A 3,400-nucleotide genomic window follows, 5' to 3' on the forward strand; every position below is an offset into this window, starting at 1 on the left:
GCTTGCGCTGCCGGTTGTGGCAGCAGCAGAGGTGCGATGGGGGTGTTGCCTTCCCCTGATCGCTGGGTCGCCTCCCGCCCCTGAGGGCTCCCGGACTGTGAGAGGGGCAGGCCGGACCCCCCTCCTCCAGTGCATGAATTTTCTACTCTATATATATAAAAGGCTAATATGCAAAGTGTCCCGTCAGAAGTTCAACAGGGAGACCGGGAGTTCGATTGCTCGCTATGACGTGCGCTGACCACCAGGGGGCGGTGCAGTACGAAGGAAGGCCCCAGCCCGCAGCCAGGGAAGGAAAGCCCCAGCCAGCAGCCAGAAGGCCCTGAATGGCCCTGATAGCCGGTCAGGCCTAGGACCTTACCCGTGCACGAATTTCATGCACTAGGCCTCTAGTAATACATATGGACAAAAGAAATTATTCAATCTCATTATAAAATATTATCCAGTGACCAAATGAGCAACTGAAAGAACTTAAAACATACTTGGTATATTAAGATAGATATTCCTATACACTACTGGTAGGCTATCAAAATATTCAGACTTCAACTCCCCAGTCCTAGTCAATCACCTAAAAGACTGACAGAAAAAAAAAGAGTTGCACACAAAGATTCAAGTACAGACAAGAATATAAATTACAGTTGTTACTTGAATTTTTAATAATGGCTATTTCTTTATGGTAAGATTATTTTTAACTTTTTTCAGTGTTTTTAAGATTTTCTAGGATGAGCATGTACTATATTTATAATTTTATTTACCTGGTTTCAAGCTTGAATTCTGAAAGTTTAGCTCTGAGTTCTTCCTTACTCATTCTATTAATGCAACCATTTGTAATAGCAATCTCTTTGTAAACTGGGTCACTGAAATCACTTGAATTGGAGGTAATGAACTTAGATCCTTTTGTTTCTTGGCCATCATACCTACATCGTTGCTTTTTCTACCAAAAAAAGAAAAAGATATAGTTTAAAATTAGTACAAGCATCTTAAAGATTCAAACATCTGAAGATGGGATCTCTGTACTCCATGTTCAATGAAACATGCCTGTTGCAATCACTGGAAGGAAGGCAGGATAGGAAGAGATGTGTTTCCAATACAATTGAGACTGTTCTCTCCTGAGTCAAGAAGTTCCTTATAAACAATGAAGCTAAGTAAAAAGAGCACTGATGTTGAGAGTACAGAGCCACAGCTGACCATTTACTAGCAGCATGACCTTAGGTAGTTACTAATTAACCTCTGATTATCCATTTCCTTATCAATAAAACAAAGTATAATAACAATTGTCTCAAATGGTATTTGGTATTGGTAATGGTAAATAGTATTTAGGCAAGATTATTATAAGGAACAAATGAGATTATGTGTATCAGGCTCCTAATACCATACCCACCTTGGCTATTAATAAGTGGTAATTTTACTATTACTACCACAGATTATAGAACAGACCTTCTCACTAACAATATTCTAAAATTTAAGAACTAGTTTTTAAATGACTCATTACAACATTATGCATGTATAAAGCAATGACTTCCTGAGAATTTTTTCACCTGACTTCATTTCACAATGCTAACAGAAATTGCCCAATATAAAAACAACATAGACTAGAAATCTAATTCAAAATTTCCTAGTACCCAAGGCAAAAAAGAAAATGTATTCAGCTTCAAGCAGACAATTTCCAAAAGTCACATGTAACAGTTATTCAGGATAACTATATTATGATGTTAAAACCTTTCTTCTTTTCTTAAAAATATTTTTTTGTGTTTTGTTTTTTTTTGCCTGGCCAGCATGGCTTGGTGGTTGAGTGTCGGACCTAGGAATCAGGAGGTCGCTGTTTGATTTCTGGTCAGAGCACATGCCGGGTTGCCGGCTTGATCCCCCGTGCGGGGCATGTAGGAGGCAGCCGATCAATGATTCTCTCTCTTCATTGATGTTTCTATCTATCTCTCCCTCTCCCTTCCTTCTGAAATCAATAAAAATATGTTAAAAACAAAACTGCATCTAGACACTAAAAAAACACCTTAAAATAGTGAATTTAACTGGACTACTACTCTTTCAAAGGAAGAGTTCAGATGGAATTTAAACCTACTTGTTAAAAATATAAAAATGCAACACTCGTTTACAAATACAATTGATATTAGGAATAATGGAAATTTACTTAGCTAACTTCCAACAAAAAAAAAACCTCTGCTTGAGAATAAAAAAAACAACAACAACCCACATCATCCTATTAAGAGTATCCAACAGATCTTTAACAAATATGACAGTCACTGAAACCAATCTGGAACACAGACCCAGGCCTTACGTCACCATAGCTCCAAGTTTCAAGACTGAAATATCATGAAGCATATTCAATTCTACTTCTTACTAAAATAAACTTTAAAAATTATTCTTAAACTGACTTACATGATGATGATGTTGGCAGTGCCACAGACTGAAGAGGGAAATGAGGTGAAAGAAGAATGGGTCTCTAGAGAGAAGGCCCCTGGAAGACCTTCTTCAAAGTGACATGTAAAGGAGAACGAGATCACTGTGCAAAACCCCCAGGAAGAGCATGCGGGGCATAGGCAACCCGTAAAGGCCAGGCGGCCAGGCGCCTGGGAGCAAAAGGGAAGAACAGTGCGGAAGCAGTTACTATGGACACAGGAACTAAGCCTGCGGGGCCACAAACTGAAGACGAAGGAGGGGCGAAACCTGGTCCGACGGGTTACTTAAAAAGATCATTCCAGCTGCTACTTGCAGAATTAGCTGCAGGATGGAAGCAGCACTAGCCAGGAAGCCTCTTGCAAGTAGAGCATTCACTCCAGGAGGCACTCAACATGAATTTCTTAGTAACAGAAATGACGAATTTTAGTATTAGATCGTTTTACAATCCGCAGCGCTGGTCAAAGTAAGTAGATTCGTTCAAGAAGATGAATAACGAAGCTCCTAAGTCCGTTTTTACAATTGTGCCACTGTAACTACCCAGTGAACCGTCGCAATCATTAAGAAAATTAGTCACGCGTATGTCTACGTGAGATAGTAATAAATGGACAAAAATGAAGGACGAAGCTCTAGCAGACACCAAAGGCTGGAAGGAAGGAGGAGATGGGCCTAAAGGTCCCCAGTGACATACACACAGTGTGATTTTTAGAAAAACACACAGCCTGCCAATTACCGATACGGCTGGGGAGAGCGACTACAGCAACAGTGTGCACTGCCCGTTCAGGTGGGAATTCCCACCCAACTTCTCAAGCCCCGGGTCACGTGCTTCCCTCCTGGCCTGTCCACTCCCACCCAGGAGGCAATTCGGACCGGCGAGAGCTCTAGGACAACCAACCCGAGGAAAGGCCCCCCGAGCTGGGACAGAAAAAGCGTCCAGGCTGCGGCCAGAGGGCGCGCAGGCTGCGGACCCCGCGGAACACCCAGGAAGAAA

The 3,400-nt window shown here is 41.6% G+C and overlaps 1 protein-coding gene across 1 annotated transcript in view; it reads right to left on the reverse strand.

Moving 5' to 3' along the window:
• The window catches only part of ERI1 (exoribonuclease 1), a 12,187-nt gene extending 11,348 nt beyond the window's left edge, over positions 1-839 (reverse strand). Inside the window, exon 1 of the mRNA XM_014537887.1 lies at positions 753-839. The gene's annotated coding sequence lies outside the window, so the exon portion shown is untranslated. The remainder of the gene's footprint in view (positions 1-752) is intronic.
• Between the last annotated feature and the right edge of the window lie 2,561 nt (positions 840-3,400).

The sequence above is a fragment of the Myotis brandtii genome, unplaced genomic scaffold, assembly GCF_000412655.1.
Source record: "Myotis brandtii unplaced genomic scaffold, ASM41265v1 scaffold185, whole genome shotgun sequence".
NCBI lineage: Eukaryota > Metazoa > Chordata > Mammalia > Chiroptera > Vespertilionidae > Myotis > Myotis brandtii.